The sequence below is a fragment of the Camelus dromedarius genome, chromosome 20 (genome assembly GCF_036321535.1).
Source record: "Camelus dromedarius isolate mCamDro1 chromosome 20, mCamDro1.pat, whole genome shotgun sequence".
Lineage (NCBI taxonomy): Eukaryota > Metazoa > Chordata > Mammalia > Artiodactyla > Camelidae > Camelus > Camelus dromedarius.
This window is the reverse complement of record NC_087455.1, coordinates 6,771,005-6,782,224: the sequence shown is the minus strand read 5'-3', so window position 1 is coordinate 6,782,224 and position 11,220 is coordinate 6,771,005. Positions and strand designations below refer to the sequence as shown.

The window sequence follows — 11,220 nt, the reverse complement described above, 5'->3', positions numbered from 1 at the left end:
GCCAAGCGGTTGTTTCTCTGCAGTAAGTGCTCTCTCATGACACTGGACTCTGATTCCAGACCAGGGCCATTGCGCTGACATGGCAGGTGGTTGGTTTATGGGTTTAGCTGCAGTGGAGAAATTTAGGTTGGATGCAAGGAAGAACTTCTTGATTATCAAGTGGCGGAATGTATGGTTAAATTACAGATGACTTCTACTTATTATTTTAATTTTGACTATAGGGATTTGCCAGAGCCATTTCCTTGCAAAATGGTTTGTACCATTATGTACATCGTGGTACCAGTGCAGCTCTGTCATTATAATAATTACTAATTATGTGCTAGGCATTGTCATATTAGATGTTCTCAAAGAGGAGCTCTTTCTGTTCTTACAATCTCTTTGGAGTAGGTATTATAATTTCCACTTACATAATGAGGATGCTGAATCTCAGAGACACCAGTAGATTTACTCAGGTTTATATCAGCTGAATACAACTCTCTGCCCTGAGAACGTGTGTTCTTTGTGGTGTCAGGAAGGTGTGAACATCCGCTCTTCTCCCACGATGACAGGAGGGTGAATGGTGCGGACCCATCAGTTGTCCATCAAGCCTCTGTTTTCAAAAAGCAGTATGGTGGCAGTTCCATGACGGTTTCCAAATAATAAAACAATACATGAAGATTAGATTGTGACCTACTTACCAGGGCAGAACCAGGGTGAGATACTGGTGTTTGGAGTGAAATTCAAGGAAGCAACTCCTTCTGACTTTTGTGTACCCCTAAATGATGCTTGCAGCCTTCTCACAGGGAGATGCCCCTCACTTCTGCAGGTCAGAAAGGGCCTCCACATCCCTTGGTGCTGACCCGAAGTAGGTGCTTAACAGAAGCCTCCCTCCCCACCAGTCCTATCAAGTCCAAGTAGATATGACTCCTCTTCTAGGTCCTTAAGGCCACTGCCTTGCTTCAGTCTCATCTCTCTGCTCCCTGATTCTCTACCTGCAGGATCTCTCCACTGAAACTGGTCTTCCACTTTGCTGCTAGTCTAACTTTTTAATTTTAAAAAATAATCTATTTTTCAGTTTCTTATTCCATAAATGCATACTCATTCTAGGAAAGCTGAAAGATACAAAAAAAATCATCCCAGAGAAAAACCAAAATTAAATTTTGGACAATTTTCCCCCATTTTTTGTGATGTGAACATCTTTATGATAGCTGGAATTAAATATCACTTGTTACTAGGATGGGAGGGCCACTGAAACCCAAAGAGGTACAACATCAAAGGAAAGGGCCAAATGGAGAGACTAAGTTGTCTTTCTCACCTCCCTACCCAGAGGGAATCAGGACTTCCAACAACAAAGTCAAATGTTTTCCATCAAGTCCAGGATTCCAGAGAATCCCTAAGACTAAAGACAACTAAGGTCTACTAAAGACTACAATTTTTCGAAATATTTTCTTGAATTCATCTATGCAAGAAAATTATACTCTAATAGAAGGGTTAGCCATGTGCTTTGGCCAATAAAATAAAAGTGAAAGTAATATGCACGGGCTCTAGTGAATGTTTTCAGGTGTTTATCTCTCTTTTCTTTCTGTCATGAGTCAGGTCTGTCCTAGATAGGGGCTGTTCCTTAATCTTGGGATGAATAGGTATGGAATAGAGATAAGCCCTACTCATAGCTTGAGATGTACATGGTTGTGAGCAAGAAAAAAACCTTTGCTATGGTAATCCACCAAGATTGGGGGGGTGCTATTTGTTACTGCAGCATAAACCTATACTGACTAATACACCTTTTGTGTCATGCAAAACAGACACATATACATACTCTGGGCAGATCTAAAAGCTGAAGATCAGGAAAATCATAGCAAAACATTCAAATTATGAAGTTTAAGGACACGTGGCTGTTGTGGGGATGCAAGTGCAGAACATGCTAAAAAAGAGCATGAGATACACTATTGACAATGGAGCCATGATTTGCCTAGTGCTTCCTGTGTGCCTGTAGCTCTGCTGAGTCAGATTCCCTCAACTTCTAGAAGGCAGATGCCCATTATTAGCTCCACATTAAAATCAGGACATTGCGGGCAGGGTGGTTAGTAACTTGCACACTCACATAGCTCACACACACTAGAGCTATAATTCATACACGTGTCTCTCACGTCAGCATCTGCCCACTCTGACTAATACGGGTGGATTCCTAGCCAGCCACCTGCAGGGTTGCTGATCTAAAGGTAGCTCCTGGAGTGGACAGCCGGGAGAGGGAGGTGGTAGTGGTAAGATTCGTTAGAGCAAATCACTCTCCAGCAGACCCAGGCAGCACTGGTCTTCCCTTTCTCATTCTCAGGGAAGGCCCTGGAAGGAAAGTTTGATGGGTTTGTCACAGTTACCAAAGTATAGATATAAAATTAGAAGTGACAGAAGAACGTACAGAAATTTAAATTATATCCACTCATATTCTCAAGATTTTTTTCCTGATTGAAAAATTAAAGTAAATCCTATTAATTATAATTAGTTGGAGAGCAAGTGAGAGGAATCCTGGTGGCACCAGTTTATGCAAGAGGGAGAACTACTGGGACGAGACGGGGTCGTTCCTAGAAGCAGGAGAGGGGAATATGGCGCCACCCAGGAATGTGGGAGTCTGATCACAGGGGCTCTTTCTAGCCTGTTCTTGGCTCCACTTCTCTCTGGAAAGCAGTTCTCTCTTCCCTGTCTCAGCCTTGTCCAGTTGCCATCAACTCTCAAGATCCCACATCTTATGTTCCAGCCACTTGGAGAGAGACAGCTTAGTTTCATTTCCAAAAATCTGGGAAAGAACTGTGATCTGGTGCATTTTATTCAAGGGTCCACATCGAAGCCTGGGGCGTGGTCTTGTTTCATACACACAGCAGTTCTGGATCATGAGGTGGAAGGTTCTGGAAGAAGTACCAAGGGCAAGGCGGGCAATCCCACAAAGCTTCAATACACATGCACCCCAGAGAATATGTGGACAAGACAAAAGGCGGTAAGAACAGAAGTAGAGACGGCAGACAGGCCTGCCTCCCAGAGGGAACCAATTGGAACATCGCTGTACATTTCTTTATTGCATTTTCCATGTGCTACTACATGTTTGGGACTGTACCACACATACTAAGCACAGGTAAATTCTAGGTCTTAGGTGGGAGATGCTATGAAGACGAATTTACTGTCAGATGATATTCAGCACCGAGTTTTTTTTTCACTGAAAACCAAACCCAAAGCAAAATGCAAAACTTCCGGACATTGCTTATGAATTTAAAAATCGCAGTGCGCAACACACCCAACAGGAATCTGCGTTCATTGTGACGAGGGGCACAAAACTTGGGGCCTTCCTATGAGCACAAGCCCTACACGTGTCCCCCTGCACCTCCACGTGGCTGCTGGGCAGGACAAGTGGGACACGGCGCAATATTGGAAGAAAAGCCACAGCATTTAGTGGGGAATTTGCCACCTAAAGCCTGTCCGGTCCATGCGTGGCTGGGCCATGAGTGGTCTTGTAGACATGAAGTCTTTGAATCTCTTTTCAAGGGAAAAAAGAGATTCCATATGCCAATCTGGAGTACAGAAGTTTTTTAGAGCAGTGAAAATATTTCGTATGACATTATAATGATGGATATCTGTCATTATGCTTTTGCCCAAATTAAGGTGAGCTGTGGATTTCGGTGATTATGATGCGTCAAAGTATGTTCATCCTTAATTAAAAAAAAAAAAAGTACCACTTTGGTAAATATATGTAGAGAGGGAGTATGTGGGGGAATTTCTGTACCTTCCTGTCAATTTTGTTGTAAACCTAAAACTGTTAAGAAAAGTCTTAAAAACAAGAGAAGTCAGGGTAGACATTTTTGGCAAAAGTTTGGTTTCAATTATATACACATATGTGTGTGTGTGTGTGTTTGTTGGATTGTGATGAAAAATTTATTCTTAGGTCAAAAAAGTTTGCAAGCCACTGTACTTAAGTTACACTGGCAAATAAAAGCAAAAGTTAACCTAAAAAAATTGTAGTCCATATACTTATATAAAGGGATCTCTAATACCAGAAACTTATCCTGCCACCATGCTCATTAACTTTGCTGACCCTTGAATAAAACCCAGACTCGTTGACGCGGTAAATGTTGCGTAATGTGCCCTTGCCCTTTTGACCTGTTTCCATCTGCAACCCTAGGCAGACTCATCTGACTGAAGCTGGTTGATTCATCTATTTACTTCCTCTTTCATTACAATTTTACCGTGATAGGTGCTGGAGGTACAGAAATGAGTAAGCCCCCTCATTTTCGCCCTGGGAGCTCACAGCCTCGCAGGGGAGGGGAGTGAGTAATCAGGAAATACCTAATGGGTAGTAAATGCTGCAATAAAAGTGCCTCCCCTGGGGCACCGGGGACGGACCGGGGAGCCTTAAGACTTGCAGGGTTGACAGGACAGCAGTGGGACGGGACGGGCCTGTTGTAACACGACTTGACTTGCAGAGCAAAGAGCCGGTAAACCTCAGCCTCTTCCTGTTCCAACTTTTCTAGGAAATCGGCACCTGGAACTTTCTGCCATCCCCATGGTAGCTGGGCTCTGTCCAAAATTTTTTTTTTTTTAATAGCATGGGGAGGAGGTGATTTTTAAAATTTTACTTATTTTTTTGACTTTTTTGCAGGGGAAGGTAATTAGGTTTATTTATTTTTATATATTAATGAGGTCCTGGGGATTGAACCAGGACCTCGTGCATGGTAAGCACACACTCTACCACTGAGCTGTACCCGCCCCTCTCCTCCTCTTTGTCGTCCATTGCTTTAGCTTCCTCCAGTTCCTAGGAGAGGAAGAGGCACGGAAGAAGGACTTAGTGCCTTTGCCCCACGGGCACTCCGTCCCCCTGCCCTCCTGTGCCTGTTCCGGCTGGCACCGCCCCCGGGGCTGGTTGGCATCCCCCTCTCCATTTCCTCCAGCCCCATCCACTCCATTTCCAATGCCCCCTAACATCACTAGATGGAAGAATTCAGGCCTGCCTGCAACGCATCTGGGCCATTATGCCAGACATGCCAGAAATTGACATGTCGCTTTTCCGGCTGTTGAGTTTCCTTCTGCGTATGTAGTTGCTAGAAAAAGATCTTTTTCCTTTTGGGTCCATTGTGTATTTAATAATGGAGCCATGATAAGAAAATGTGTCTAGTCAGTGAAATTAATTACGGAAAGCACTTAATGCCTCTGCCGGAGTGTCTGCGCCCAGGTCGTTCTGATGGCAGCAGAGAAAAGAGATGGGGACTCGGGCTCAGGTCGGGAGTGAGGCAGGCCCCTGGACCCAGGGGTAAGACAGAAGTGTGTGTGTGCAGGGGTGTGTGTGCATACGTGCGTTTGTGCGTGAACTGGACTTGGCATCAAAGTTGTTCGGAATTTACTAGGATGTCACTACCTGGAGACAGTATTTGGAAAGAGAACGTGGTGACAGCAGACCTTTGGCCCTTGTAAGTCAGACTGTTTATTTTTTGTTTCCCCCCTTAGTTCCTGGTTACGCTGTCCCAGCAGCGCTTGAGGGAAGCACAGGCGGGGCTCCCAGTCTTTCCCTGAGGCCAGCAGGTGGGCGGCGAAGCTACGGCCGAGGGGATGTCTCACAGCTTCCAATGGCTGCTATAACAAGTTACCACAAATTTAGTGGCTTAAAAGGCACACATTTATTCTTTTATGCTTCTAGAGGTGAGAAGTCTAAAATCAAAGTGTCAGCAGGGCTGTGTTCCTCCTGGAGGCTCCGGGGGAAAATCCGTTTTCTTCCTTTTCCATCCTCTGGAGGTGACCTGCCTTCCCTGGCTCATAATCCGATCACTCTGACCTCAGCTTCTGCTGTCAGCCTGCCTTCTCTGACTCAGAGCCTCCTGCCTCTCTTGTGAGGACCCTGCGATGATACTGGGCTCACCTGGGTAATCTAAGGTAATGTCTCCATCTCAAGACCCTTCAAAGTAACTTTCGCCACATAGACTGACCTATTCTCAGTTTCTGGGGATTAGGACAAAGACATCCTTGGAGGGGCCTGGTCTCAGCCGGCCAGGGAGGGTCATTTCCACAGATTCCAGAGAGCCCCAGGGAAGAGGTCGGCTCAGCGAGGCTGGCCGGGAGGACCTTCTCTCAGTTCGAAAGCTCGGAGTTTCCTGACTGATCTGCGCTAACGGAGACGGCATTTCCTGACATCCCACCATCCATCCCCGGCCCCCTGTCTCTGGGGACAGGTCTCAGGAGCCAGGCCTCTCCAACTGCACCCACCTGGGTGGGGCCTGCCCAGGCCCCAGGAGAAACCCTCGGAAAGCTCCAACTTGGAACCCTGGCACTGGCTTCTCTTACACTTCACCCCCACCTGGCCCTCGGTGGGTCCCCATTTATTCGTATGTTTAGTCAATGAATATTTACTAGGTGTCTGTTCTGGACCAGGCTCTGTTCTGGGCACTGGGGATACATCAGTAACAAAATAGATGAGTAATAAATGTCTGTGCAGTGAGTGACATATTGGTGACAGGCAGCATTAAGCTCTTCATTCCCCATAACCTCCTGCAAACTGGGGTCACCGAGACTTTTCCATGCAAACCCAGCTTCCTCCCTTCCAGCCTGTCCATCCTCCAAAGAGCCAGCAGAGAACTCCTTCTAGACCACAGTCCAGCCCCACCAGGCCTTGCTTTACGTGGCTTCCCACGGAGGAGGAGCCAGAGTCCACATTCCCACACGTGCCACTCAAGGTCAATCACAATTTGATCTCTGCATCCCTTGCGTTGGTCTCCTCGGTCCTGGCTCTTCCCTCTATATTCCTGGGGCCCCTCAGATGTGTCCCTCTTCCTGCAGCAGCACCAGGACTCCTAATCACTGATCTGTGAGGAGGGCTCCCGAATGCACAGTGGCATCTTTGCTGACTTCTGGTGGCAGATTTCTATCTCCAAGCCGCCGGGCTGCGGGAGGTGAGACTGACGCACGTGTTAGGGTCCTGGAACTGCGTCACGGGCTGAGTGTGCTGATGAGAAGTAGCTGATACAGTGGGGGCTGGATGTGGCAGGACCTAATATGTGGACCAGATGCCACCACCCTGGTGTGACCACACCAGCCACTTCACCTGGGAAAAGGCACCAATGATTGTCACATGGAGTGAACGTCAGGCACATTGGATCTACCACTTTTCCAATTGCTGGACAAAAAGGCTCTGTTTCTTGGCTCTCTGCAACTGAAACTTAATAAGGTTAACACCAACAGGGATGTATGGGGCTAATATGTACACAGTCTTTGACACGTGGGAGATGCTCTATAAAAAGGAATTGTTATTGCATAATTGTGTGTTTTGGTGTCATTGGAGTTTTGCATTCTGCCATTTGAGCCTCTACAAGCACCTGACCCTTCAAGACAGTCCTCAGCCCTCCTCACAGGGCCTCCCAGGGGTCCAACAGACACGGCAGAAGCCACTCTGGTTGTGTGTGTCTGAACTAACAAGACAAGGCAGCCTGTGTCTGAGTTAGGACTAGTTTGATGTGTGTTTTTCTTGTTGTATTTTGTAAACTCTGAGTGAAGGGATGGATTTTCACCCTAGGTTGCATCTAACCCAACACAAGGTACCCAGAATTCGCTCTACTGGTGCTCATTAAGTACACACATTCATTCTCAAGATCCACTTGGATCTGAATTCAGCTAGCATCCTCAGTCCCCCTCCAGGGCTCCAGGCTCGCTGGTAGGCTTTGCAGGGCACCTAGGTTTAATGGTCATGACCACCCACAGGTCAGATATTATTATCATCCTCTGACAGAGGAAATGATGGAGGTTGGGAGATACGCTCCTTCCTCCAGGGCACGCACTCAGGGGATGAGGGGGGAGAGAGAGAGAGAGAGAGAGAGAAGGACCAACACCAAGTGTGGGGAGAGGGCGGCTGGGAAGCGCTGGGTGCAGACCCTTCCGCAGCCTGGGTCTAGAAGTCAAAGACATGCAGACGGCAGGGACTGGAGCCAGAGGAGCGTATTTTCTGGGTGGGGATGATCTGGGTCTCTTTACCTCTTAACCGAATAACGTGCATTTCTTTCCTCACCCCAGTGATCACGATTTTCATTTCTTCTTTGAAAATGCTTCTGGAGCAATAGTCACTGGAGAAGATTTAATGCTGGAATGAAAACTCCAAGAAGGTGAAATTAGAAACCATCTGCTGGGGTGGAGTATTGTTTCTTGCGGGAGAGCAGGCCTGCTGCTGAGGGAGCTTTGGGATTTAGTGGGTAAAGGTGAGAAGGGGGCAGGATGGAGACCCCAACTCCAGTCACCACTATTATTGGCAGAGCCCTTGGTCTCCTCGGGAGCCCTGTCACTGCCCCCTATTTACACATACTAGGAAGCTTACATGTTTTCCTCCCTCCTATTCTCCAGCTTCTGTTTTGCAGGATACTGGAAGGCTACAGTTGTGCAGCTGATACAGGGTTGCAGCTGTCTGACCTGCCAGCCCAGACCTCAATCTCTTCACTGTTACTGCTGTCAGTGAGCTTTGTAAGTACCGTAAGTATTGTAAATGCATCCTCCTCAATCCACTTGACCTCCAGTTTCGTTGAGAACATAGAAAAGTAAAGGTGCACGGATTATAACCTCCCCAACGGGAGCTGGAGTTTGTAAAGGGATTACTGTGGTTTCTTAATTTCCCAGAGACATGAATTTCCCAGGGAAGTGTTGTCTTTCCACAGTCAAGTTTATTAACCCATCTTTTTCGCCATCAAGGTTGTTCTCATTGAGTTTGGGGTGCAGACAATTAGCACCAACTATTCAGAAAGGGCTGAGCCGATGTTGGGATCATTAGTGAGAGGATATCATTTCCAGAGATGTCCTTAGCTAGGATTCTGCCGAGAGCAGAAGGAGCTGGAACAGGAAATTGTATTTGCATGGTTTATTTGGAAGGTGATCTCAAGGTGCAAGAGTGAGGAAGCAGGGGAAGTGAACCAGGGAAAAGAGAAGCATGAAAAGGGGGTTACGAGGCTGCTGTTGTGGGCAGTGGGGGCTCCGTTCTTCCAGGACCTTCTGAGAAACATCCAGGATGCTGATGAGAATCATCAGCAGGGATGGCAGGAGGCTCTGGGCTTTGTGGAGGCTACTGCTCAGGGTCGCCCGCAGCCCTCCGTGTCTGAGCTGTTCTTGTACACAGGCCAGGAGAGTGTCACCCAGGAGCAGGGCCCCTACGACATGTGGACCAGATTCTGCTGGCAGAAAGAGAGCCAAAGGCCCCGAGAAATGCCCACACCAGCTGCGGCTGAAATCCAACGGGAGGCTGAGAATGCGAGTCAGAGTGACGGTCTTATCTGCTTCGATGCTCAGATGTAATTTGCAGTAAAAAGTATGTGCCCAGTAGTTTACACAGCACTGTCTTCTGGGAAAGGCCAGCTGGTTGCCAGCCCCGTCGCCGATGCGAGTGAGGTAGGGCAGTGCATACCCTCTAGCAGGTGGCAACTCCACCTTACGCTGGCTTCTATGGGAAGCATTTAATGGGACTTTCCAGGCAAGGGGAGGGCTTTTCTGCTCTTGGAAAGACATATAATGTCACACAAGCATATTGAAGTGTACACAGGTGATACAAACAGCAACAGTACCAGGACCCACGGGGTCTTGGTTGATCACAGCTGCAACATGGGTTTTTAGCAGAATACACAGCTGCTCATAAAAGTGGAGAAGACAGCATTCCAAGATGACTCCTGCGTTGCTAGTTTTAGGCATCCACTTGGCTAGGGGATAGGATCCAGTTATTTAATCAAACCTTATCTAGGTGTTGCTGTGAAAGATGTTCTGTAGATGTGGTTAACATCTCCAATCAGTTGACTTTAAGCAACGAAGTTTACTCTTGATGGTGTGGGTGGGCCTCACCCAAGCAGTTGAAGGCTTTAAGAGCAAAATCTTTCCCAAGAAGAAAGTCTGCTAGAAGACTGCAGCATCAACTCCTGCCTGAGTTTCTGGCCTGCTGGATTGCCCTACAGATTTGAGATTTGCCGATAAATCTCAAGCCATGCTTCTTACCTGGCCTCTTCGAGAACAGTTTTCTGATCCCTGCTCTGGATCCAAACATTCAAGTTCTCTATCCAGTTTACTTGTCCCTCCCAAGAAGCCCCAGCCCCACACTAGCCAAATTATCTTCTCATCTTTCTTTCTCAGAGGGCCCTCCGTCCATCCATGGGTCTAGACCAGAAACCTTAGAGTCATCTTTGACCTGCCTTGCTTCTCCCCTTAACCCATCCCCCAACTCCCCATCTGGTCCCACAAATCTCCCATCTAATCAGTTGCTGGATATCCTGCCCAGTGCTGCAACACCCACCAGAGGTTCTCTCTGGATTTGCATCTGCCTTCACAGCGTCTTCTCGCTCCAGCCAGGTCCTCCTCCACCCTGCCAGCAGAGGACTTGCCCTAAACATCTTTACAAGGGACTTCAGAGACTTGTAGCTTCTCCTGGGAGGGCCCAGTTTCTCAGTGTGCTCTCCATAGTCCCCACAGACATTTTTTGAGTCAGTGAAGATGTGGAGAGCTGGGGATTGGTCGTCCCGAGCCTAGGGAAGCAGAGGTCAGGATGACTTCCGGATCGCGCAGAGATGCTCACGCAGTCCTCAAGGGAAGGATAATGGAGTCCTAGAGGAGTGGACAGGGGTATGGCCTGCGACCCTGGGGAGAGGCCCAGGGAAGATGCGGGACTTCCCTCGCCATGGCCCCACCCCACCCCGGGAATGCTTCGGGGTGATAGCCATTCTTTCCGTTCAGATTGATGATCCCTCTGCTTTTTGTCTTTGCTTCCTTTAGTCTCCTTGCCTCTTTCTTCCTCTTCCACACCCCTCTCCTCCCCCTCCTCTCTGTTCCCCTCTTCCCTCCCCTCCCTCTCTTCTTCCTAATTCCCTCCCCCTCCCCTCCCTCCTCTCTGATGCTCCCCTCCCCTACCCCCTCCCCAGGTGGGCAGCACTGAAATACGTCGTCCCATTACTGCACAATCTTTAGCAATTTTCACCTGCCTTAAGCAATTTAACTCAAATCAATACCCCTTCACTAAGCGCACACCGAGGCCCCAGCTGCCATCCTTGAACCTCACGTGCATCAGGCGTGTGCTCAGTAGGGGACATGCGTTGTCTGATAAATCACAGTACTCCTTTGAAGTGAGTATTATCATTTTTAGATGAGCGAAGGAGTCACGTGCGAGGCAGTATGTGCAAGTCACCATGGAGAAAGAAAAAATGATTGGAGACATGGTCTACGGCTCTCAAAGACACATAACCCAATGGAGGGTTAAGAAAA

General features: G+C 47.8%; 1 pseudogene; it reads left to right on the top strand.

The window, feature by feature from the left end:
• The first annotated feature begins 3,246 nt into the window (after positions 1-3,246).
• LOC116149054 (small nucleolar RNA SNORA11) lies at positions 3,247-3,337 on the top strand (annotated as a pseudogene).
• Positions 3,338-11,220: the final 7,883 nt, after the last annotated feature.